This window comes from Nipponia nippon, unplaced genomic scaffold, assembly GCF_047370975.1.
Source record: "Nipponia nippon isolate SJK-2023a ecotype South Korea unplaced genomic scaffold, ASM4737097v1 scaffold_4, whole genome shotgun sequence".
Lineage (NCBI taxonomy): Eukaryota > Metazoa > Chordata > Aves > Pelecaniformes > Threskiornithidae > Nipponia > Nipponia nippon.
This window is the reverse complement of record NW_028262358.1, coordinates 25,118,608-25,144,681: the sequence shown is the minus strand read 5'-3', so window position 1 is coordinate 25,144,681 and position 26,074 is coordinate 25,118,608. Positions and strand designations below refer to the sequence as shown.

General features: G+C 40.3%; 1 long non-coding RNA gene across 40 annotated transcripts in view; it reads right to left on the bottom strand.

The window, feature by feature from the left end:
- The window catches only part of LOC148053219 (uncharacterized), a 67,395-nt gene extending 41,321 nt beyond the window's left edge, over nucleotides 1-26,074 (bottom strand). For 14 of the 40 annotated variants that reach the window (XR_015708494.1, XR_015708528.1, XR_015708498.1 and 11 more), the window contains exons 1-2: nucleotides 21,486-21,606; nucleotides 16,939-17,076 (exon numbers count right to left, since the gene is read on the bottom strand). This is a non-coding gene — a long non-coding RNA (uncharacterized LOC148053219). Of the gene's footprint in view, nucleotides 1-1,411; nucleotides 1,586-2,662; nucleotides 2,678-9,252; nucleotides 9,342-14,855; nucleotides 14,940-16,938; nucleotides 17,077-19,866; nucleotides 20,017-21,097; nucleotides 21,251-21,485; nucleotides 24,308-25,866 lie in introns of those variants that run through there. The other 26 variants (XR_015708514.1, XR_015708503.1, XR_015708512.1 and 23 more) reach the window with 23 other exon arrangements.

Below are 26,074 nucleotides of genomic sequence, written 5' to 3'. Positions count from 1 at the left end.
CAGAATCTCTGGTATCTGGATTGCTGGCATCTTAGTGCCGTGATTTAAAGGAACTGAGTAACAACTGCAAATAAACAGCAGACAGTAGCAGAAAGAAGCATCTGTTCCTGAGTACCTGAGCACTGCTGGAACAGAGCCCAAGAGGGGGACATAGGTTCTTATTTTCAGCTCAACAGCACATCATAATAAGGCTTGGGGGGGAAGCTGAGAATTGTGCAACTCTAACAATACATGATTATTTGCATGCAAACACAAAAAACATGAAAATTTTAGTGGCTCTGAGTGAAGAAGAGCCTTAATATACTGCAACTGACCCATACTTCCAGGGATCCTCAGGCTTAAAAGTATAAGGGTTGTATCACTAAGCTATTTTCTGCAGCCACATAAAGGTAGCGTTAAAATCTGAACACAAGACATCCCATTAACCTCTGCAACCATTAAAATAAAAAGGCCTAGCAAAGGACAAAATAAGTCTCCATTAGAAGAGAACTTAAAAATGCACACCGCAGAAATGTTCTTACTTATGCAGCTTAAAAATGATTCTGGCTAAACTACCAAGTTTGATCAGCGATATGGAAAAGTGACACGCATAGCACACACCGACGTGACGTAACGTAACCACTTCACTGTTGCCTCAGGCGAGGCGGTGACGCCTTCCAGTCCCACAGATGTTGCACCTCCTAGAAACACCATCCATGGGCACACCTATGGCAAACCCGATACAGCTGTCCGCTATCAATATGACTGTGACAGGACAGGCAGCCTACCTAGAGTATGGAAAATTAAGACTTACTTCCTTTCCCGTGTGAAAAAAGACCCACAAAAAGACACTTCCAGGACAGGTAGATTTAAATAAAACACAGGACAGGCAGATGTAGCTAATGCTGTAAGTTGTGGGTTCATCTCATTGTGGGCAGTACAAAACATCAGTGTGACACTTACTACGCAAACTCCAGTGGTTCAGAGTTTGGAATTTGCTCTTAAAAGGATAATTTGAGCTTTACAAAACTGAAGTGCCCCCTTTTTTATTATGCTGTTGGCTTGGGCACTTAGTTAAGTGCTTATCTCCTCTTGTGTTCAACAGGAAACTTCTATCATTGTTCTCTCAAGTCCCTCCACCGAAGCACACGTATTTGTAGAAGCAAAATGATACTACCCTAATTCATATGATATACTCCATCATATCTTGAATGATAAAAATCAGTCCCTAGTCTCTTACGCCTGGGTTGTGATAACAGCAAAAAGACACACAAGATGAGCTGACCCAGATATCTACAAGCAGATTCGCTGTACAAATCTGGACCTGGTATTTGTCAGAAAAATCAGCCTTCCAGTTTCACGCTAGCCTCAAAACCATCATGACACTGTTCGTCAGTGAGGAATATGGACTTTGGAAAGATATAAACTGTACCGTACTGTCTTAGCTCAGATGCTAGTGTTCTCTGGAGCTACCAGAGAAGTTCCAGGTAAGACACAATTATTCTGAAAAAAGATGCAAGTCTCTGGTGAAAACCTTTTCAAACGTGAACATGCCATTCTGATGCAGAAACTACGACTGGTAAGAGAGGAAGATGATATACGAGCACTGTCAAAAGAAAATGAAATAAAACAAGTTATTATATATATCTTCAGTTGCACATAACATGCATTCATTTTAAAAAAAAAAGACCAACATTTAAATATTTGTAATAGAAAACCATGCATTTATCATGGCCTAACATTTTAGCAACAATAGGTGAATACAACAAATACACTTCCAATTCTAACAAAACAGTTGTCAAGCTAATATGCCTTAGGCAAGACTGTAAGCCAACAAATAGACTTTCTGGATGACAGTCCTGTGTCTTGACAAAATGCAGTAATAATAATGTTAATAAGCCTAACAACCTAATTATTATTCAAACACATGAACATGAAAGATTTTAACTAGTGCAACTGTCTTAGAAGTTACCCAGAGATTACTTCAGCCATAACTGAAAGGTAGGCATCTATGGGGCAAAAGGTAACAGCTGTGTTACACAATTCTTTTGGTTGGGCAATATATTCCAACTGAAACTGCAGAAATAATTTAAGCAGCTACGTAAATATAATTTAAGGATACAGAGGTTAACAACCTTGAACAGAATCTTTACTGACCACAAGTGGCTTCTTTCCAAAAGACACTTCTGTATCACAGCTTTCCACTACACCTTCCTAGAAGCATGAATCCCAAATACCGAATATTTAATACCAATTCCTAGAACACAGACATGGTCAAGTGGATGTTTCTAATCCAAGTTTTTATTAAGCTAATGGACCCTGACACATAAAATGTGATAAAAATCAAAGCTCAGTGATAAAAAACTGTGTGAGCCTTATCAGTTAATCATATGCACCATGCACCTACTTTAAGCATGAGGCTGATAGACATTTTTTCTTTTTAACTCCTGAAAACATATACATTAAGGAATAATTGTACTGTTAACTTACTGTAAGTTTTCAGTCAATCGTTTGTATATTACTACTATACTGTGAAATATTGAAACAGGAAGGAATTATATAATGCTGTGACTTTTCAACTCCATATAATTAACAAACCATCCTTAAGAAGTAGTAGATGTGTGAAAGAAACTGATTACATCTAGAAGGACCAAGAAAGGCATAATTTAATTTTCCAACTTACCTAGCCTCAGAATTCCTTGCTCAAATTGCTGGAGATTATTAAACTGTAGGTGTCATCACGATCATGGTCATACAAGCCTATCATAATGAAACCAGGGGCAGTTTACATTTTCAACAATGCTATTCATTTCACCCAAGAAGTCAGAAGTGAATAATCTCCAATAGTAAACAATAATGTGACATATGAAACATGTCTGACGCAACTGACTCTTACTGGTAAACCAGTCCACATAAAGTCATTTGTGTTAGGAAAAGAGACTGGAATAGCAGAACATTGATTGACAAGGTATGCAGCTCCACAATTCTTGACTAAACTGCAAGGAGCTAGATGTATTTCGACAAGCCTTCCCTGCATATGGAGCAATGTGTAAATTGGTTCCAAGTGTCTTACTGCAAGATGTTACAAGACTTCATGTGTGGAATATTTTTCAGTTTGGGATATGTGAAGCAGTGAATATCAATCTTCAGATCTGGAAGTTTCCCTCACATGGAGGCCTTGAGAATAAAGAAATAATAGCTGCATTTTAGTAAACGAAGTAACTGTTTATCTCCATGCTTCCCTCAGGCTTTTGCTTGCTTGGCTGGAAAACAGAGATAAAACGGAGCAGGTCACCTGCTTCTCAACAAGATGACAAAAATTCTTTTCACTCTAAGAAAGCATTTTGCATTTGAAAAATCGTATTTTCTGACAACAAAAAAATCCTACGAGAATCCTCATTTCACCAATCCTAATTCCATCCATTTCACCAACTATAACTTCCCTTGCCTTTCATTATTCCTTCACCCCAACCACAAGCCCCTATTTTTCTGTTCTAAGTGTTCTGACTTTCTTTGCTTGATCACCTAAAAATGCTCCAGGGGGATAAGCTACATGAAGTAAAATCAAATAAACTTAACAGAAACCAGATCGTTCATATATCATCACAATCAGTTGGAAATTTCAAAACAATACTGAGGACATTCCTTGAAGTTTTGGAATAAACAGTATGGCTTCATTAAAAATTAAGGCACTGTAGTCAGAGAAACGTTAATGTCTTGAGTGTTAGACTTTACTTTGCTCAGCCAGTATCACTGATATCATTCCACTGAATTAATAAATATGGCTGAACACATTTCTTTAATTTTGTCGGAGGCCTGGCAGCAAGCTCATTGCAACACGAAAATTTTTTTGAAAGCCTGTGTAACAATAACCTTCCTGATATATATTCAAAAAGTGTGATAAACACCACTGGATATGGACTTAGAGAAAGACCTGAATCTATGCTTTATGTAAGGATGACAGATACTTGCACTAAGGAGACTGTAATTTGTTTCTTATTTGATAGAGTGAATTTAATCTCACAACTGTAATGCAAAACTAACAAATATTCTAATAAAATTCTTGTATTTGATTCTATGCAGAACTTTTATTTACAGACTTTGATCCTGCCTTCTTCATGTACTTCAGAGAACAACCCCAGGTTTCAGCTCCTTTCAGAAAAATCCAAACTCTCAAAGGCTCAAACCAGAAATGAAACAGGGAGGGAAAATCAACTTGTCTGAGAGGACTACCATTAACTCACAGCTCTCATCAGATTAATATAAAAATTGGGTTCCTAGCATTATCCAGCCTGGTCACTGGCTTTTTTAATCTTATATATGTGATGCACTACTTAAGTGTAGTAAAGGATTAAATCCTTAAACCCTGATAGAGCAGAGCATTTAAGCAAGTAAGCCCAATGAAGTAAGCAACTAAATATGACATGTGACTTCCATGAAGAAAGTCACACTATGAGAAGTTTAGCAAAGGTTTCCACAGCTAACTTTCAAATATATAGGATTATAGGAGGAGAAGGGATAACCCAGATAAGTCAAAAACATAGCAAATAAAGGTTAAATTAGGTAAGGTAGGTTGTAAGAACCTAGTTAGTACATTCACCTATGAAAAACCTACAACATTTCTGTAAAGAGCAGTAGCGACTTCAAACGCTATTAACAGAGCAAGGTCTGGTTTAAAATAATGCCCATATTGAATCTTATACGGTGAAGAACTGTGCTGAAGCCAGAGTAGCTGGGGATAATGGGACCTGGTTAATTAATAGATGGATAATTTTTCCATAGACAAGAGTTGAACAGAGGAAATAACTCACCAGTACTAGAGATGATAAAACAGATGTTTGTACTGTAGACATCAACACTCATCTGGAATCTGGACTGTTTAGTTTAGAACATATAAGAATGATTGGTAGCGAGAGGAAATACTGTGAACGAGTTTATAAAATCTAACATATATCTCATTCCGAAAACAGACTTTCTGCTTCATGAAACAAAGTTAACTTCACCAAGTTTTCTGCCAAAAAACAACCAAAATAATTCATAACCCTGCCTCTGAATAATTACGTTTTTGCTGGTCTTGCTGCAAAATCATGCAATTTCATTTACTCTGCACTATTTCAACATCAGAAATATGTACTCTGCATGTTTGTGTACATTACTTAGCACACATTTTCTAGACATCCACATCAGTAATCATAGTAACATCTTTTTAAAAGGTTTGCAAGCATGGATGAGCCTTGTTCACATACAGAGTACATAACAAAACATGAAACTAGATGTATTTTGTGGTGGTTTTGGATTTTACCAAGAGCTTCTGGCACAGCATAACTCCCTCCTATGCTGTCATTCCAGGTCACAGATTTGAGAAAAACAAAACACATTCTCATTTACTTTTAAGTCTGTGGTGTATTGTATCTAGCATGGAATTTCTCTGTAAGCAAAATTCACGTAGGTAAAGCATTATTTACTAATCAAGTGTTTGGTCATACATTAAGCAATTCAAATACCTCCTATACAAGCAACAGTGTACTTTCCAAGGACTGTAGAATGTATATTCTTCAGAGATTAAGAATTACCTACCACAGTGAGTCACACAAAATCCCAATTCTTGGTTTCTTTCCAAACAGTCTTACTAGAACATGAGACTGAAAACTAAAGAAAACTAAAGATTTATTGTAAATGACTGTTCTTTTTGTAACACGCTCTGCAATTGTAATAATCAATCAGTTGTAAAAAGGTTTCATTTGCACATGACAATATGGGGCAACGTCCACTACAAGGAAATCTAAATACATTATCTGTGCCAGGTGGGTTTTAATAACTTTCCTTGGTTTCTTTTTCTGCATGATACAACTCTTGATTAGAAAGTCACACAGAAAATATTAAACTGCAGAAATTAATCTAATTTACAGCCAATAAAAAATTTAGAAAAATAAAATCCATTGGAATAGCAGTAAATTACATTTAGATATAAATGGTATTTTTATATGTATTCATACACAGATACATTAAATTACTTGTTACCAAACTGTATGATCGGTGCTCATCTAGAACACCAGCTTGGTAAAGAACATATGTGAATACAGTGGTTTGTATATGGAATTGCATTAAGAAAAATATTTAAATTCTAAACTGACAACATAAAACGGAACAGAATTGCCTCATTTCATGTGAAAAATTCACATTATCAGGTAAGAGAGATGGCCATTTCAACAGTAACTGAAAATGGCAATGCAGAACTGTATCGAGCCCTTCCATGAACAGTCCTGCTGACCTAGGAGGAAGAGATATCTATGCAGGATTAATATTTGAGCGCAATGTCTGCTCAGCCTTCAGAGTAATGAAAGAACAGGCACTGCACATCCAGTACAGGGAACAAACAAGAATCCAGAAATCCTGTTTTTCCAGGGCATAGTTATATTCCGCTTATGTCAGTGGGACCTCCCAGGGCATGCAGCCAAGAGGTAAACTAAGATTCGTGAAGGCGGCAGTGGATATAGATGTGCATCTATGAAGGGAAGAGAAAGATCACTTTAACATGGGAAAACTAAAGGAAATTCAGTATACTGCTAGCTCCCAGAAGAGCATTCGTATGAAGCAGAACTGCTGTCCTCATTAAACAACTGTTTTGGTGGTTGTTCATATTGGTCTTAAATTGGCTGTTCACTAAATACATTGTATCTCAGTCAAGTGATTTTTGACTATGCAGTTTTATTTAACATAAAACTTATTTTGAGCCGCTGATAAGTATATTTAGATTAAATGATATTTAGACTAGAAAACTTCAGGTCACGTAGTATTCTAGCAACCCATTTTTTTGCTATTACAAATAGCAATGCTCTAATTCTTACCTGCTGAGAATGAGTGAATTTAAGGATTTAACTAAATCCTTTATGAATGTAAGTCAAACACTGAAGATTAATTCAATATGGCCCATTTCAGTTTTATATTCTATACTGTTTGCTATGTCACTTCTCTACCACAAAACATCTACATAGCTCTCTGTAGTTGATCTACACATGACTAAATCTGCATACGTGTAAAAATAATTCTGTAACACAGTATTTGCTTTTACAAAGTCCAGAGTTACCCAAGATACATGCATCATAAGGTCCTGTTTAAACTTACTTCAAAACCTCTTGTGTACATCATTGCCTAGAATTTCAAAAGTGTGAAGTGCAACTGACATACTATTTTTTTCATGTAAGATGTGTTCACACTGGCATATTATTTTGCCATAAAAATTTCTATACTCCTTTAGTCTGACTGGCTTTTATCTTAGACCAACAGAAACAATAAAATAAAAAAAAAAAAAAAAGAGAAGTGTCTCCAAGAGTTGTCCTCATAAAGGAAAAAATTATGTTAGCTCACAGTAATTAAAAATGCAGTCATAACATCGGCTGCAGTATAATCTAGACATGCCTGCTCTAGCTTTAGAATAATTTGCTGGGATACTTGTAGTGATCTAGGTGGGGCAGCACAGAGCTCAGCAATGGCTAGCAAAATGATCTGCTTCAGACAGTCAGAAGCTCAATGGAATTGAAAGCTTTATAATAGTAATAGAGTTTGTAATTCTCACACAAGATTTGCTAATCAAATTTATAACTATGTCTCCTTGTAGTCTTTAACTCAGTCTACGTGCTTGGATGAAAAGTGCCCTCACTTCCCTAGGTTTTGCCTTTATTCCTTTACAGGAATTAATACTTTCATTCTTCTAAAGGCCCATCTGTGAATGAGACTGGCACGTCAGATCAACTATTACTTTTTGATCTAAGAGTCACTCCTGCAGGCTTCTTTGAAATTTAATATTAGATTTGGCTTTGCTGTAATCTTAGCTCAAGTTGCAAGTTAAAATATTGATCCTAATTTAAGTCCTATCTCTATGTAAAAAACCCTAGCTTGATATGGTACTGGAAAATTAAAGGACAGGTAAAGGTCAATTTGTATACACAACTCACCAGTTGCTCACACCATCACCTCGTAGTGTGGATACTTGCTTACAATGTTCATATGCTACTAGTGTTTCATAGATGTTCACAATTCCACGTCTCCAGAACAAACAATCCACTAATAGAGTAGCAAAATATGCTGTAATAAAAGAATCACAGTCCAGGGAATATGCACCCGAATTCTAGCACACAAAGAGGAGTGGATTTCTTGTACGGATACATTATCTCACGCTTCACTTTGCATTGTGGTCCCTGTTTAGGCTAACTTGAGCACCTGAGTTACACAGCAGAAAAAAAAAAAAGCCCATTGTCTGGAGACAAAAAATTCACAGTGGTTGTCCTTACCATGTGGTTTCTTACCATACCTACAGATTGTCCACATCAGCTCAGATTCATCGCTGTTCTTATGCCAGCAGTGGTACAAGGATGTAAGCGAGGTGGCTTGCACCTTCCTCAGGGAGGGTCAGGGTCATGTACAACCATCAGCACAAGGTAGGGTAGTTCTCCAGATTCCCCAATTTGTGCTTCTGATGTAGCCCTTATAAATTATTACAAGAAAGCTGGCTACTGTACACAAAAACATTCTGACTGCTCCCTCCCCTCAAATGAGTTCTGGGCTCAGACTGTGTACAGGGGCCAGGAACACGGTGGCAGGACGCTACAGTGGCTATGAGAAGAGACAGAGAACCAGCATACAGGGAGGAAGACAAGACCTTTTTGCTCTCTTGTCCCGATATCTGCACATGGGGTAAGGCAGACCAAAAAATGGCTCCTAAATGTAGAATCAGTACACGATCATGCTGACACGTTAGTAAAAAAATGCATTTTTTTTCCTCTGTTACAGCTATTACCCATTTCTTCTTTCTCAGGTAGGAAATGAGACTTTAATCAAGAAAAACACTAGTACCTAAGAAGGTTAAAGAAGTTCCATCAGAAAATTTTCCTTCTAAAAACTTAATCTGTGAGTAGAGATGTCACTACAATATTCAAAGAGGCGCTTTGTTCTCTAAATTGCCTCTTATAAAGAAAGAAAGCAATGTTACTGCACAGAACAAAAATATGCTCTACAATCTACTTCAATACATTTCTTTTCCTAGACTTAAAGACAACAGCAACATTAATCAAAGAGATAAGTAGTGCTACTACAGAAAAAGTAGCCCACCTCCCCAAACAGATGCACATTGATATTTAAAAAGCAATGTTATGGTTCCTTATGCTGACTTTTATCGCTATGCAATTCTCAATGACAGCAACAGACACTGCCATTATAAGGAACGCTATATGGCCAGGGATGTGTACTATGTAGAAGGGAAAACCAGTTACTAACCTTTTCATATCTTGTTCTCAGAGTAGATACATCTCTTCCACTCTTGGTTGAGGCATCTCCTGGGCACTAGAACCAGATTTTTCTTGGCCCTGAGTGAGATGAGCATTTTTTTGTGCTTTTGACCAGAGTAGATACCACTCTGATCTGTTTTCCATTCTGTCATGTGAAATTACTGATGGATACACATGGTGAGATGGAAGAAAAGGCAGAACACACCTCACAGAGCAGGCAATTCTAAAAAAGGAAAACTGATACTTTGCTTGTGTTTATAATTCTTCTTTATATGACTTTCTTGACCAGGCATTCCTCTTGTCAGGAACAGAAGATGAGACAGAGATTCAAGAAAATCATCCTGTCAGTGTATCTCTGGTAACTTCTTAAGCCTTTTCTTAAACAAACCTGTGCTATGTTTACTTCCATTCTGTCACCCTGGGGCAATCCTGGAAGAGAGGTGGAGGGGCTGCTGCCATGGAAGCTCTGCAATTATTGTGGTATGAGGGGCTGAGTAGAAACCATGGTCCACAGTAACATAAAGAACTTAGTGACAATCAAGAAGAGTACTCCCACAAACCTACCTATTTAACACTATGCTATTTACAGTACAGAGAGTTGTTCAGGGAATGTAAGAGCGCCAGTTCTCATGCACACCAAAGAAAGGTCAGAAAGCTCTGCCTGAGAAGACGGCCCATCCTGTCCTGATGCTGCTAAGTTTTTCATCTCCGATGTCGGATATACACACATACCAAGCATGGGAAACACACGTGCTAGCAGTGGGAAAACTTCTCTCAGGTCTTCCTAAAACACTTGTGCTACTATTACAGTCCAATATCTTTATAGCAAAGCTGAATCATATTAGGGGATATCTGAACAGAAAGTTTTCACCTTTGTCCAATGTTTTATGACATCTGTGTACAAGAAGTGATAGACATTTTGCTCCTAAAATTAGAAATAGCACTGTACCACGAGTACTTCCCATTTCAATGTCACATCTAAGAAAGGAACACCGCTAGTTACCGCTTTACTTTTCTGCAGTTCACCATTTCTGGTAAGTTTTGGAAGTATTCTTCAAGCGGGCAGTGTTCCTTTATGCCAGTGCTGTAGGGCATTTCTTGATAATCAGGAGGAAGTAGGAGAAATGAAATGAGTGTTACTTTCAGCAAAAGCTGAGTCACAGTTACATTTCGCTACGCAACACCCTGCCCTTTGTGCCCTTCTGCTTACAGGCTGCAGCAACCTTCAGCTGTCTACAAGTTGAAAGTCATGTTCAAAAACCAAACAATGAAATCAGCAACTTTTGTAACATGTCACATGGATCTGTGAGCATGATTTTGGGAAAGTTCCAAGCTTAGAAAATGTTGCTCTTATTCTTCCAACTATGTGGCAAGAACTTTTTGTTTACATGGTTTGTTTGTAATACTGTGTAGGATTGGGGGTTTCAGCCTGAAAATAAAAATGATATTACTGGAAAATGACTAACGGTGACAATGGCCACTAATGGTCCTCCATTATGTGTGGGTGCCTATTAGGAACTGCAGAGAATTAATCAACACACGCTTATTATGTCATACGGTGATCAACTAATCAAAAGTCAATGGAGAGACTTGTGCTACTTTCAATAGCATTTGAATCAAACAAGCCATGACGTAAAAGCAACCCAACCCCAAAACAGTTGATATCGAACCCTTGGGTACAAGCTAAATAAGGACTGAAGTTCCCAAACCGACGTATTATCTGTGAACAGTCAGATTCCCAGACTTCTGAGCGCTCACAAATGAAAGTCAACTGCCAGTAAATCTGGCAGCTGTTTCAGCTTCACGATGGTTCGAGTTTCTATACCCAGGCTTCGCAAACAATGCTAGAAACCCTCATCACTGTTGGAGACCTGTTAATGCATCTGCTAATACCTATGGCTTATTCACTCAACAAACTGATGTTATTTAAGATGCTCTTGCCTTTCTGCAAGGGGTTAACATCACCAAGCAGTTAGAGAAAAAAAAAATGCATGAACAAACCTAAACAAAAAGCAGCCTCAACCATTTGCTAAATGAACATATCCTTTGTGCAGCTGAACCATATTGACAAAGTTATACAAGCACATAGTACAAAAATGCAGTTAGGTATTTACATTTTATGTAAATTTTATGTTCAGTGTATAAGGTCAAGTTATTATTACACTTATGGCCAGTTTATATTCTTATCATAGAATCATGGAATTATTTAGGTTGGAAAAGACCCTTAAGATCATCGAGTCCAACCGTTAACCTAGCACTGCCAAGTCCACCACTAAACCATGTCCTCAAGCACCACGTCTACCCGTCTTTTAAACACCTCCAGGGATGGGGACTCAACCACTTCCCTGGGCAGCCTGGTCCAGTGCCTGACTACCCTTTTGGTGAAGTTGTTTTTCCTAATATCCAACCTAAATCTTTCCTGGTGCAACTTGAGGCCATTTCTTCTCGTCCTATCACTTGCTACTTGGCAGAAGAGACCAACACCCACCTCACTACAGCCTCCTTTCAGGTAGTTGTAGAGAGCAATAAGGTCTCCCCTCAGCCTCCTCTTCTCCAGGCTAAACAACCCAGCTCCCTCAGACGCTCCTCATAAGACTTGTGCTCCAGACCCTTCACCAGCTTTGTTGCCCTTCTTTGGACACGCTCCAGCACCTCAGCGTCCTTCTTGTAGTGAGGGGTCCAAAACTGAACACAGTATTCAAGGTGCGGCCTCACCAGTGCCGCATACAGGGGGACGATCACTTCCCTAGTCCTGATGGCCACACTATTCCTGGTGCAAGCCAGGATGCCATTGGCCTTCTTGGCCACCTGGGTACACTACCAGTATCAAATTTATCTTAATGGAATAATGTAAGCGTATTGTACAAAGTGTTCTTTGCCTCTATCTTCTTCTAAACCAGAATTTCCCAGTTTCAGAAATGTTAAAGATAAGTTTATAGTATGCAATATGAGCTTGTATGTGGTCTCAGACATAGTTCCAATATCAACTCAACTAATCACAACAGCACTGTGCCACATTAAAGACCCAAACTAGACACTGTGCCGTGACATATGGCTACCATGAGCTTGTTCAGAACTTGGGTATCTCTGTATGTGCATGACTAGATGGTATAGACATCCATAGTGTATTTCAGAAAAGGACCCATCTGAGCTCTGTAAAGTTGGTTCCAATCTGCACCCATCCATACACAGTGAAACATTACGTACACCTCATACCCTGTATTATCAGAACACCAATTATCAGAAAGTGAACTGATATTCAACATCCTAAAATGGAAGTTCTCAGAAAGCAGATACAAGCAGGAAGGACATACTGTTATACTTGAATGTTATGCAATAGTTCATTAACACAGTTGTCAGAGTAATTCACAAAACCTCAGGTCATCTTCAGTGTCAGATGTTATCAGACTGCTCTGTAAACCATTAAGCTTTGGAGAAAAGGTATCTGAAGATACCCAAAAAATGACACAAGTAGCTTTCAGCATGTTCTCTACATATTGTACCACACAATGAAAACAAAAGGAGACTGTGAAGAAAGGGTAGGAAATACTTCTTCTGTGCAACTGCTCTCTTTTAATTTACTGCATTCTGTTATAAACTTATAATCCAATTCTGCGAGAAATAAATGCTCTTTGATGGATCTAAGTATTTAGCAAAACCAGGCAAAGACCATGAGTCATCTTCCCAATCATATTAACAGCAAAACTGCTGTGATTGAATGAATCAAGAGTTAACACTACAACACATTAAAGGGACAATTTATACTAATTAATTGTCCAAATTGTAGGTCTTATTTTTAATAAGAGTATCATCACAATAAAATGTTTGTTATAAATGCTAGAGGACTTTAATAAACCAGCAACTATCAAGGTCATCTTTGAGAAACATTAAGGGGGAGGAGAGTAAAAACAACCCCAAGTAATTTCCCTTACTCCTGTTACTAGAAATAATATAAATCAATAGCTATGGCACCAACGCATTCCGACACCAAGATGATCCTCCTCCAGATCTATGTCTATGGGTGTAACTAAGCCATTCTTGTACAGAGGGGATTAGCTTCAAAACAGCACTGTCCCACCTCTACCTTGGCCTTGTGAAGCACATTCGCAAGGCAAGAAGAGACTGTAGGGTTGGGGAGGTATTATCTCCACTTCCACTCTTGGAGAGTTTACAGGAAGACAATGAACAGCACAGTGGAAGTTTTATAACAATAAGGTACCCCCAAATCAATGCAACTAGGTGTGGTAAATACGGTCAAACAATACTGAAGAGTTTTTCAATACTAGATTCTTTGTTAGACATCATCAGCTACTTGCTGATAGCCTCTCACATGCTCAGTGAGAACGGATATGGAAATCAAGATTTAACCTAGTCTTTAAAATGACTGCTGAAAAATATTTAAAAAGAGTACTTTTTTGGTTTATGTCAACATGATTTATTTTCTTTCGTACAGATAGCCATTCTATTTTGTACCTAGATTTTTGTTGCAGCACTTAGTATTGTACCAGATTGCTATTTGTAACTGGACAAGAATCTGCAAAGTAACACTTAAAATACTGTACCTTAGAATACACATTTCCTCAATGCGAAATCAGAAATACTGATTAAAAAAATGTGTCACCTTGTTTTATGGTTCAAATGTACTATAAAAAATGTTCCCAAGAAACATCCGGTTTGTATTCACACCAGTTTGGTTTAAATACATATGTCAACAGATAATCCTCATATTCCAAGTCTGAGTGAAAACAGACCTTTTCAGTAAACTCAGCCTCACCCTAATCTCTTCTGAAATAAGTGATAATTTCTACTTTATTGGGTGCAGAATATTATCCACTAGTGATAAAACTCTCCATGAGTCTCCATCTTACCTTTAATAATCAATTCTTACCTCATCCCATTATCACTGATCTTAGTGACACAGGAACATATTCTAAGGCATCATTAATAAACAAGCATATGCCTTTTTAGATTTGAAATTATATTTTTCAAAGAACTGACAACAAGCGTAAAAATGAATCATAATACCCTTTATTACAGATGCACTCTTATTTTCAACAGCTGAAGACTGTTTCTTTTCAGTACTAAATAACTTAGCATTTAAGCAGAACAGCAATCACGAAACAACAAAACTCTACAACAGTTATGAAGTAGCAACAGAATAAAACTTGAATTTCTTTATCTGCATTTTCAAGCCCTTACAAAGATTGCGCTAGAGACAGCATAACTGCCCAGGAGGCAGGCAGGATACTACACTGTAATCACAGTTATTAAAAGCAATCCAAATTACAGAAGTTAAAGCAAAACCAGACTTATTTTTAAGTACTGTGTTTAGTATAGCACAAAGATTAAAAATCATTATTTTTCCAAATTACAAAGGGCTTTTAGGACATAAGCTACCATGACGAATTATTGCAATTCATTTTTCTAAAATGTGACTAAAACAATGATAGATTATGCGAAAATGAAATAAAAATAAGTTTTCAGTAGAGTCTTGAATAACATTCAAGTAGTATGCAACTCAATCCTTAAAAAACATTTCATTATTTATAATATAAATCAAACTAAAAAGCTAAAAAAAAAAAATCTACTTACAATTAGGCATGTTGTATCACTGAAATGCATTTTCAAAAGTAAGCTAGTGATTTTACTGGGAGGATCCAAGCTTTTGTGGGAAATCTCTCCGTTCAGAAAGTATGCAAAATTAGACAATGGCTAATTAGAAAGCCTTAGAAGACCCTGCTTACAACAACATAGATATAAGAAGTTATCCGAGTTCAAACATAAATCAATGATCAGAAATACAATGTACATACCCTGGTACTAGTGGGAAAAGTAGTAGACTACAAAGTCAGTATAGTGAAATGATCTTAAAAAGAGTTACTGAAAGGAAGTCGAACAAATTTTAAAACAATCTTCACTTTTAACATTGTGTAGGTTGGGCGATTTAGTAAACCTCTGGCTTTTGGTCACACATCAATCCACGTGAAGAGAGAAAACCAAGAATGAGTAAACTCTCCCATTCAAGAACTTACACACCCAGTCCTGCATCACTTCAGTTAGTGAAAACTGTCACTGAGCTCAAGAGGGACAGGATCATGTCCCACTTGGAAAACACCTTTATCTTATTTGCATTACTTTTAAATGTAGGGCAGAAAGACGATACCATCTCAGAATCATTCAATAAAAAAATATTTTGAGATTTAAACATGCAGAAAAGTCAAAGAAATGAAAGATTAAATTCTCACAAAGCAGCAATTCTCTCCTCCAGTGTAAGCTGTGGTGCATTTCTGCTGATAATGTTTAAATATACTGCCTTGACACATGTGTTCATGCATGGTTTTGCTTCTGCTGTGCATTCAACTGAATGAATAATAAATTAAGTATTTCTTCTAAGCATTGTGCTCACTTAAGATATATGTTCCACAGTACACAGTGCCCTGTATTTTATGGAAGTTTCAAAATGGTAGTCATGATCTATTGAGTCCATTTTCAATTTCCCACATTTAGTAAGGCATGCCAAGGCAAAAGACAGGTCCCAAAGACTGTATGAATCTAAACAGCTATAAAGACAAGAGCCCTTGGGGAAAACAATGGGTTTTTAACTTGTTTTAAACTTCTTTACACAACTGTTCCTGTTTTGTGAAATATATTTCCCATTGTGATTTACAGTATACTACAGTTGTTTCCTTGTGAACTTTATTAATAAAGTTATGTACTTTTTTTTTTTTTTAATAACAGTTGAAAAAGGGAGTTCCAGACCATGGGCAGTCCCAGATAAAGGCAAATATCATGCCAGAGCAAACAAAAAAAGACTCAGTGAATATAGAGGAAGTGCCAGGAAGTTTTGGAAGAAACAAACAGAACAGAACAAAAGTTTCAAAGAGCCTGAGCTGCATCAAGAAGATTTATGTGAAACATTTTGACTTTACAGTCTTGGAAACTTTGATTTGGGGGTAGGGAGGGAGGCGCGGGCAGGAAGGATTAGAATGGAGAATGCAGCAATAGGGCTTAATCTATTTCTCAACTTTGTGAGTCACATTTAATGTAAACTTTCAAGTTACAGTGTTGGTAAGCAGCAGTAGCAACAACAAAAAGTTCGTAAATTCTGTAATTCATTGTGTTATGATAAACACTACCAGGTAATAATCCTGCACTGACCCTGTGAATGGACTAGTTGACAAAATGTCCATTAGAAATGAATACATTTATGAAATAATTTAATGTTAAATGAAAAGCTATGATAACCTTATGATATGAATGAATGTTTACGATTAATTTGCAGGTAATTATCACAAAATTTGTTAAAGATGGATGCTGTGAAATCTACCGGGACTTGAGGACAGAAATAAAAAAGGGATTTTTTTTTTGATAAATTATTTGAATTTTCAGTAACGTAATAAATGTCACAAATGGAATGAATTGATTTGTGAGACTATTACACTACAGCAGATTTAATGAATACCAATGTTGTTTCAGTTCATACAGATGCTGCAGTATCTGTTCTGCAGAAAGCAGTAAAAGGGAAAAAAAACCCAAACAGGTAAGGCCTTTAATGTGCAATTTCTACTTATCATAGGTATTTACATGATAAACAGTCCTAATGTTACACTCACCACATTGCTACGAGGTACAAAACGTATTATCTCTATTTGTTAGAAAGCATTAAATGACTTACCTAAAACACCCTGCGGTAGACTGTACATTTCCTAAGTTTCTTGCTCACATCTTAACTACTCTTTTCTACCTGAAAAGAAAAATGCTCAGGATCACTGATAATTCTGCTTCCACTTGCTTCGAGAAAGGAAGTTATCACCTAAGGAATAAAATAAAATAATTTCATTTCTCAAAAAGCCATGAATTCTTGGCTTTGGCGCTGCTAGAAAAACAGGAGACTCCCACAAGATGAAAACTACAGGATAGTGACTTAGTGCCTACGCTTGATCAAGGGCTGTTCATAAGTAATAGCAGAACTGTACACACTGAGGGATTTGTAAACTTTTTTTGAACATTAATTTTCTCATATACCTTCATCATCCAGACTATATACACTTCTACAAAACTTTTATCATGTCCCTTCTTGAATCCCATCTTCCCTCATTAGATTCACAACCACAGTGTAATAAATAGCTTTAAGGGTAACTGCCATCCTCCACCTTGCATAACCTAACAATCTAATGAGAAAATGATATTTCAAATGTATCATGTTTTCTCTAGAATGAAAAAGCCACACTGCAAGAACTGACTTGACATTCAGCTCTGGTTCATACCAAAAGGAAATCCTTACGGTTGTGAAGGAGAGAAAGTAGCACATTTAAGTCAGATATAACTCCCATTTACCTTTTTGGAGAGCTCCCACAGAAAAAGTACGACAACCACAAATCAGAAGTGTAACATAGCCAAATCTCCTCTATAGCCACAGGAAAGGTGCAATTATCATTTAGCAACAAAACAGCAACTCCTCCAGGCAGAACTAAATCACAAATATCATACTGAGAAACAAAAATCACTCCTCCTTTCCTCTACCCTCAGGCTTATAATTAAAGGAAACTCAAAAGAGATCCTCTTTATTTCTGTTGCTTGAAAACAAAGAGCCCTGTTGAGTCAGAGAATACATATCTCTTTCTTAACTTCCACCAGAAACTCCTTCTAGTCTGCCCTGAAAATGGATTCCAGACACAGAAGGCAATAGAAAATACATCTTTTTTTTTTTTTTTTTAATCGGATCAATAGACCTAAGTTGTTAAAAGTATGTGGACCTTCGTAAGTCTCATAAGAATTAAAATACCCTGATGATGTTAAAAAGCTAGATTTTTTTTTTAGAGAAAAGAGTAATTAGCACTTAGAAGTGGGGAGAGGCCTTAATCATCATGGAACTTAAACAACAGCTGTTAATTATTGCCTGTGGGAAAGCAAAGGGCTGACAGGAAGAATAATGACAAAATTAAGAACCAAATTTATGTTTCTGTTGAAACCACAGTTTTTAAGTGTCCACCCGAGTTAAAAAAAATTAAGCTCTGGGCTTATGTTTTGGAGGCACTCTATCAGTCCACTTGGATTGCTTTGTGAAAATATTCTCCAGCTGCTGACTGGCCATTTCTGTCCTTCAGCTTGTAAGAGCCGCTCTAATGCCTAGGAACTGTTCAGGTTCACCCCAGTAACTTCCATGAGGACATTCGGTATATTGAGCAAGTATGTCACATTCTGGGATGGGAATGAGTAGGATCCTAGATCGTGGTAGTTCTGCTGTAGAGGGCATTTATTATGCAAGACACACATAGTCCGATCCTGCTCGGTACTCATCGACTTCCAGGAAGGTTGTTTCTGACGGGGCACCAACTGAAAGCTACAAAGGGCAAATGGAAAATTCTGGGAAAGCTTCATTTCAAAGCACAGGACTTTTTCCAGGATAAGGGGATTATTTAACTATTTTCCAGAGAGGTTCTAGTATAGAATAGTACATCACAGATTGAGATGCACAATCATTACAGGTTTTTTTTTTTCAGAGTTACAATAAGCTCTGCAATGGTATTCTGGTAGCTCATTCAAAAGACTGTTACCTTGTCGGCATGCAGTCATCCTTACAATGGTGAGGCAAGCATTGTAAATGGCCCCTTCAGAGGGGACGCAGTGTTACCTCCAGACCTGACAATGCATCCTGGGGCTGTTTTATTGCACTTAGAGCAACTGATTGTGCAACTACACGTATATTGGTCCAAACACCATTCTGTTGGACAGGCGTGTTCATAGTAACCAGAAAAAGCTTCATGGAAAAGTAGCAGCTATTAAATTTCTAGAAGCTAATGAAGTAACCCAGGTTCTTGATAGAAAGCAGCTTTATCATCCTGATTTTAGGAACAGCACAAATTTGTTGATACAGGTTTCCAGAATTTCTTTTTTAAAGCAGCTGAAGGAGAAAGGCTTGTATTCCTGAAAGCTTGTTCACTTCTCTCCTCTCTTCCTCTATATAACTCAATCTAATAAAAGATACAGCCACTCTTTACATACCATACCACCTTCCCTTTGAATGCTCTGTGACAGCAGTATTGAGCTTAAGTTTGCACTGCACCACGCTACCATTACACCGCACAACAAAGCCCTTCAAACTGGATACGCAACCTCTGTGAACATATGCCGCTTTATCGCAATGAAAGACTGAAAAAGGAAGGATTGCCAACAACTATCCAACTACCTTCTCTAGTGCACTGCCACACACGAAGGGCTGAATCTCTACTGTCTCCAATTTTCCAGTCAAGACTTTGGCTAAGCCTATCCAAAACCACTTGGAAATAATCTCAAATTAACTACTTCGTTAAACTGGGGAATGAAAATATTCCCATTTTAGATTTAGTTCAGGTTAGTCTAGATTAGTTCAGGTTAGTTTAGATTAGTCTAGATTTAGTTCAACACCCTTATCTTTCAAATATAAAAAAGATGAGTTTAAGAGCTTGTGCATGCTGGTGTGGATACATCAGCCACATGGGGACAGAAGCTGGCACACTCATTTTGCCTTTAGGCAATTTTAGCGTACTTTACAGGTCTTTTATACAGACCTTTATTTGGTGCTTATTGCATAACTCAGTGATTTTTTTTCTAGGTCTTTTACCTGCTCACAGTCACTAGTGGACCAGAAGCTACTTGCTGATGATGTAGTTCAAGTTCCTTGTTTCACATGGCCCACCACATTTTCCTTGAGCTCACACAATCTGAGAAGATGCCATCCCAAGCTAAAGATCTATTTGCTGCCTGGTCTGTCTACAGAAAGCAACAGCTTTGGGGGACAGACATACAGTTACTAACTTTTGTGCACAATTTCTCAAAAAAGCCACATGCAGAAGGGATCAAAACGACCCAGCAGCTTTATAAAACCCAATTTTGAAATACAAAGAGTTGCAGTAACAAGTTGGTAAGCCTTGTCTACCAAATACCATGATAAAAAGCTTGCACGCATGGCCCCATATCCTTTCAAACATACAACCATTATAATACTTTTTTTTTCCCAAATGTAGGATGATCTGATTCTTGGAAAAAAGGCAGAAAAGCCAAGGCCAGCTCCTGCAGGCGAGTGCAAACACTCCTCAATTTTGGTCTTTCATAGAAAGAGTACATGGCCACAAGGGTTACAGAACACCCTTAGGCTGTTCTTGACAGAGACGGACTTGGCAACTGGCATAGAAATGAGACAGCATCTTTATAAGAGTCTCGATAGAAGCTACTGCTGTCATTGCTGTAGTTAAAAGAAAGACTGTAACATAACCCTGCCCACAGCAGGGGGGTTGGAACGAGATGATCTTTACGGTCCCTTCCAACCCAAACCATGCCATAACTCTATAAATGGCATCCCCGACGTGGTATTTATGTAATAATTAACTGTGGGGAATGTCATGTTCCAGCGGGCGTAGAAACCATCCCCCCAGATAATACGCTGCTTTTCTTTACTGGGAGAGCACGGCACTGGAACAAGAGCACCATGGTTTGCTGTTTGCTCTTGCTCTCGGTGTGAGAGGGAGTTATTCTTTCACACAGTCCCCCGCAAACAGAGGTTAAGCAACGTCGCAGGCTCCCTTGCTGATGCCAAATAAAGGAAAACCGACGGCATCGCACAAAGGAGCCTCTCTCTCTCTTTCGAGAGCTCTAAATTCAGCCGGAGCCGTTGACCCCCGTGACTCAGAGGCATGACTACCCGCAGAAATCAGCGCCCCAGCCGCAGCTCCCCGCCCCGCAGGGCGGGCAGGGCTGGACCGGGCCCGGGCTCTCTGCCTGCCCGCCCGCCCTCTCTCCCCTCAGCCGGGGCGGTGAACGGCCCCGCTCCCACCCGGACGGCCCGGGCTCCTCACCTCTGCCCACCGGCCCGGCCCCGGCCCCGGCCCCGGCCCCCCGGCCGGGGGATGAGGAGAGCCCGGGGCCGGGGCCGGCCCCGCCCGCCGCCTCAACGGGCCCGGCCCGGTCGCCAGGCAACCGCCGGCAGCTGCTGTAAACACCGCCACGCACGTGACGTGACGCAGCACGCACAACCCCCCGACGACGCACGACGCGGCGGGCGGCCCCCGCATTACGTCAGCCCCCCCCCAACGCCGGGAGCGCCTATAAATAACCCGCGGGGCTGCGCAGGCGCACGGCGGGCGCGGGGCGGGGGGCGCGGCGCTGGGGACGGAGCCCGGCGAGGCCGTCACCGCCGACGCGGCCGCGGCCCCGCCCGCCGGCCACCGTACTCCCCGCTCTCACCTTCTATTTTTATTCCTTTGTTTCAAATCCCCGCCCCTCCGCCGGCAGCCGCCGCGGGAGGACGGGATGACGCCATCCGTTTCCCGGAACGATGACGCGCCGGGCGTGTTGGGGATCGGGGCGGGGGGGCGCTGGAATGCGCGCGGGGCTTCGCTGCCTTAAAGGGGCAGCGTCCCCCGGCCCCGCCCCCGGGCGGGGGGCGGCCCTGACGGACGGGCGCAGCTGGCGGGGGCGGGAGGGCGCGGGGGCGCCGCGCTCTGCCCCGCTCCAGCCCCCGGGGCCGCCGCCGCTCCGGCGAGGGGCCGCGGGGCCCAGCCCCTGCCCCTGACCGAGGCGCTGGCGTGGGGCCGGGCTCGGGCGGCGGGAGCGGAGCCGGCCCCGGCCCCGAGGGCGGCGGGGCGCGGCAGGTGCCGTCCTTCAGTGAGGCCCGGGGCCCGGGTGTCGCCCCCTGAGGGAAGGCGGCCTGGCGGCGGCTGTGACCCCTCCGGGGCGGGGGGGGTCCCCGGTTTCCCGGGCTGGGGTCAGCCCCGAAGGGGTGGGGCTGGCGCGGGGGTTGCCGGGGGTCTCCCTGCCCCGGTTCCCCTGGGCAGCGCAGGGGAGGGGGCCGCCGCCGGCCTCGCCTGGCGTTACTCGGGTTTTGCGTTAGCGGTTTTCTTCGTCACCGCTCACCGTTTCTGCGCCTGCCGTGGAGCAGTTCCCCGCGGCCTGGGGCTGCTGCCGGCGTCCCTGCCGCCCAGCCCAGCCGGCGCGGGGAGAGGAGAAACGCCGGGTCCTGCCCAAAGCGGCGGCACCGCACGGGCAACCTCTGCCTGCCTCTGCAGGGCAAGCCACAGACACGCATCCTTAGTAAAACAACACTGATTTCCAAAGGAAGAAGTCTTTCATCTCTTTCCTATGTATTTCTAACTGAAACACAGAAGCACCAGCTACTACGATGAAGGCTTTCCACCCATACGCTAAACGCGAACCTGTTTGCCGTAATCGAACGATTTTAACTCGGCCGAGAGCTTCGAGCTGCAGGTGTTGTCCATAGTAGGTTATCTCTGGACCAGGGACATGCTCTGAAATAAAGCCCCTCACTCAGTATAAGGGCGAGATGATGCTGTGGCATCATATTTAGATCATGGCTCGTAGGGAAATCTAGGGTGCACTTAGTCACCTATGGCATGACCTTATATTCCCACTCAATTTAGTAACAACAGTTGGTTTCTTATGGGGCATGTGAGATTTAATTTATTAACTGAGTTTCTAGGATAAGTGGAGAGAAAGTCAGAAAAGGCACGAGATGAGGAGTCGGTAGATGACGGGGAAATGCGCAGAGAGATGGAGCTCCCAGAGAAATGTAAGTCTTGTCTCCTCAGTTTCTCAAATAGGATGTTAACGTAAATACAGTTACTTATCAACAAATAGTTTCGGTACGGTGCCCTGAATGATTTTTTTTCCCTGACTTTTAAACTATCTGGTTATGATTTTCCTTTCAGCTTTTGCCTTCTGTTCAGTTTTGAGCCTTTTTATTGAATAGCACAGTGGGATCTGTCAGAATACTAAAACTTGTGTTCTGAGAATGATGCTTCAGCCATCTGAAAAAAAAAAAGCCTCCATTTACATTCAGATGGTATATGTTACGCATCAGGCTGGCATGTGGAAATATTGATATATGTTTGAGCATGTAAATCCTAGTCGGCAAATACCAGAGTAACTCGCCTCTGTATATTATAGAAAAAAAATGCTGCCGCTTAGCCCTGAGATAGCCAGTGTGTCACAGATGTGTGTCCCTGCATCTTTTAGCTCTAGAACGAATTCTGCTCTTACTGTCCCTTCGGCTGCTTCAAGTTAGGACAAGATATGTTACAGGAACTTTTAGCTTGCTGAAGAGCTTCCGGCTTTTTGCATTATGATCCAAAAGTGAGCTAAAAGGTTTGTTTTTTTTTTTCTAAATAATCACTTGAATTAACTAAACCAAGAAAGAGGTAGAATTAATAAAACATTGGAGATGATTTACTCTGAAATGTAATCTAATTAAGATGCCAATTTAAATAAATCACTTACTGCCATTGGAACTAAATAATGAATGTCAAAAGCTGTTCATGTGCAAAAGATATCTGTGAAGTTTTCCTGGGAAAGTCATTCTTTAAAAATTCAGTATTTTTCATTGTCGCTCTTATAAATAATCAGGCAGGCTATTCTCTTACCAGTTTTATGTTTTCAGTGAATCTGAATTTGATTGTCACGCAAGCTTCCTTATGAGTCATTATCATAATTTCACATCACTCATTAAATGAAAGTTGTTTTTCCCCCTAAATCCCCTAACCTACTTCTACTGTGCCAACAGGAGCATTCAGAAACTGGCACTAAGGTGCAGCTCTGATACAAGTTTTCTGTTTCCCTGTGACTCATTTGACATTAACATAATTATGTTACAGGAGTCAAAGTGATTTTCCAACTATGAGTAATGCACAATACTAGAGCGAATGTTTACAAGATACCGAGGCATATCAGCTAGCTGAAGTAACCAGCTGCTGATAACAGCTGAAGTAAGTTGGGGAATTAAAAAGTCTTATAATACAATTATCCTTCTTTGGCACTCGGTGTCATGCACGGCCGTGAGGTAGGTCGTGTGCTCCGCGAAGAAGGATCCAGAAGCAGCACTGTGCCGTAACGGGGAGAAGACTGAGGCCGTGGGTAGTTCGCACAAGAAGTCTTCATAGTTTTCTTCCCACTTGCATATTTATGGCAAAGTCGTGCTCAAATGAGAGCAGTGATCTTTTCAAGAAGCGGCTGTATTTACCAGAGTTCATTTCAAAACACAACTGACACACATCCTCTCAGCCAGGAAGACAAGATCAAAATGAAACAACAACAAAAAAAAATGAGGTCACCTCGCAAATATTTTGAACCGTGTGTATGTGAATAACACAAAAGAAGAAAACTGATAAGGATAAGGCAAAACCGAGTGCTGTTACCACGATGAGATATCTTTTCTCTGTAATAAAAATATCTATCTGCAGGCTAGTGATAATGGTACAGAGAAGAATTACAATTAATACGTTCTGAATAAATAGCAGAAAAAGTATCCATAAAATGTATAAGCCATAAGAAAAACCTATAAAAATAAAATCTTAGCGGTGATTGCTTGTTTCGAGTGTTCCATGCAATTTTTAGAAATTGCTGACTTCTCGGGATTTTTGTAAGTAGTTTGAGAAATAGGTTCATTTTTTTGGTGACTTTTTTAGTTCACATGTAGCTTTTGAATGAAACTGGGACACTTTCTATTTAGAAGTTTGTCAACTTCATCTGGGTATCCTTCCAATGAGGCCTCATTTCAGTAATGTGCTGAGCACCCAAACATCACTGGTTTCATAAGGCTTGAGGACACTTAGTTTCTCCCAGGATTAACCCATGAAGGTAGAAGTCTAATTTTGAAATATCAGCACAAACTAGCTGCAATTTCCTAGAGTACTATAACTGAAAATAACCAGTTAACAACTTTTCTGTCAAATACCACAATAATACAAGTGGGAAAGAGAGTGAAATGTAGAAAATACATGCTGATGGCAAAGCTGTTAGTAGAAAGGATGTTTTCCAGGAGACATATTCAAAGGAGTCAGAAAAAATTTCTACGTCACAGCCCGTTTTTCTAATTCACGAGAAAATCTGCTGAGGCCAGACCTTTGGTATGCTGGAATTATCGTCACTGGCTCTCAGAGCTGGATGAGGACCAGAACTGGTAAAGAAGTTGTGGCAGAGGAGGGCTGGAGGAGGAAAGGTTTGCCACCGTACCTTGCAGTGACAACACTCCCCATTTGCCAGGAGAGTCAAGACTTGGAGGTTTTCTCTTTTCTCTGCTACGGTTTTCATGCTGCATGCACGGGCAAGCTCTAGTTCTGTTTCCTTCAGTTTGCCCACCTCTTACTAGGAGATGTAATGCACCTGCTGTGCAGAGATGGCTTTGGATGGCAACTGCTACTGCAATGACCAGCATGAATGTATTCAACACGGGTTGATAAAATCACCCAGCAGAACCCAAACCAAACGTAAACAGAACAATCCAAGCCCCATCAACAGAAATAAATTCCCATAGCACAACTTAGCAGTCTTAAATTTAATCTGATTTGCTATAAGCTCATCCAGGACTGTAGTTTTATAACTGCAAATATCCACCTCCGTAGCATGCTGTGCCACTGTGTTTACATGTATTTTCACTGCTTTTAATTACCAATATCCCTAACTACCAAAGCTCAACCCTCAGCTCAGGTTGCTAAAATGTACTCCAGTAGTACCAGAGCAGGTTCCTGTACTACAGGTGTGTATTGTGTTATTCCTTGTAGCAATGCATAACAGGAGATGTTTGTAAAATAGTTCTGCTCAGCTCCATACCTACCTGGAGTCCCCTAATGAAGCAGTCTTGAAAGCAGCACCTCTGCAATGCTCTGCATTTCCATCTCCTGCTTTCCCACTTGGCTCCAGAGGAACTTTCTTCTTAAAATGATTTTCAGGGCAGCTGTACCTCATGCCCCCCCGTTTTCCTTCTTGGAGGAACTACCATTTATTTCTAACATTTATTTAGCGTTCTGCGGTGACATACAACC